Raw genomic sequence first — 1,544 nt, forward strand, 5'->3', positions numbered from 1 at the left:
AAGAAACTATCAGGAGAACAAACAGACAACCTACAGAATGGGAGAAAATATTCCCATGTTACACATCTGATAAAGGGCTAATAACCAGAATCTATACAGAAATCAGGAAAATCAGCAAGAAAAAATGAAACAACCCTATCAAAAAGTGGGCAAAGGACATGAACAGAAACTTTTCAAAAGAAGATAGACTAATGGCTATCAACCCTATAAAAAAATACTCAACATCTCTAATCATTGGGGAAATTCAAATCAAAACCACAATGAGATATCACTTACCTCCAGTGAGAGTGGCCTTTATCAAAAAGTCTCAAAACAATAAACGCTGGCGTGGATGCAGAGAGATGGGAACACTCATACACTGCTGGTGGGACTGCAAACTAGTATAACCTCTACTTTAATTTAGAAAACTTTTGAGTCCACAGGTGCAATGCCTGTATGTGGTCATCAAATAACTTTCTAAGTAGAGATGCTAATGTCAAACAAACATTAACCTTGTTATAGCTGAAAATTAAATGGACTATTGACAAAGACATTAAGTTTGCTCACTTGTTAATATAATAATGTTAATATCAATGTAGCCAATAGATATTTGATTGACCCTGAATATAGAATTCTGAAAGTACTGGCAAATGCCTTTTTAAGAGGATATTATGTCCAGGGAACAAGATCATGCTACCAAATAAAGGAACAGTTGCAGTGAAATGCTCAAGCTACTTGGTAGCAATCCTTTGGCAAACTGCATCCATTATCATATATATAAATGATGAACCAGTTAATTCAGAAAGAAAGGTTGGAGAGAAATTGGGTTAAGGAGGGAAACAATGTTGAGAAATTAAGTACAGACATTGATTTTTTATTTGATTTCCTAATTAAAGAGACACTGGAAACTTTAAGAAACTAATTAAAGAATAAACAAATACTTAGGGGGAAGAACTGAAGGAGTAACAAAATGTTTTGAGGACATACATATAAATAACACCCAAAGTACCCATTTTTGTCTCTGGATTCAGCAGATCCTAGAATCAGCTGTGGAGATGAGCTTTCTAGGAAGGCAAAGTGTCGAATAGATGATAAAGTAGGCACTTGAATGGACCAAGTGCCTCTGTCCAAGGCAATGAAGCTCAGCAATCACTGAGGGACAGGTCAGCAAATCATTATCTGTTTGCATATTTATAAGGAGTCACAAAGATGTAAGTCTTTTCAAACACTTACAGAGATTTAAACTTACTATTTTAAAGTAAGAAAGATGCATTAACGTGAAAATGATTTGGTAATGACATGCTACAATGGAATCCAAGTTTTTGAAAATAGTTCCTAATATTATTTTCATGGTTCTATATTTTCTAAAATCCTCTAATCATGATTGATTATAAGACATTCAGCATAATGCAAATGTCTAACATGATTAAAGGTTCTTATTTATTAAAAAGATGGCCTGTCATTGACATTTTTATACAAGCTGTAAAGAATAGTCTTAAATATTTTTCTTCAAATAACATACATGTGATCATTTCCAGTAAATAATCTCTCATAGAACAGTTAAA

The sequence above is a fragment of the Propithecus coquereli genome, unplaced genomic scaffold, assembly GCF_000956105.1.
Source record: "Propithecus coquereli isolate 6110/MARCELLA unplaced genomic scaffold, Pcoq_1.0 Scaffold133, whole genome shotgun sequence".
NCBI lineage: Eukaryota > Metazoa > Chordata > Mammalia > Primates > Indriidae > Propithecus > Propithecus coquereli.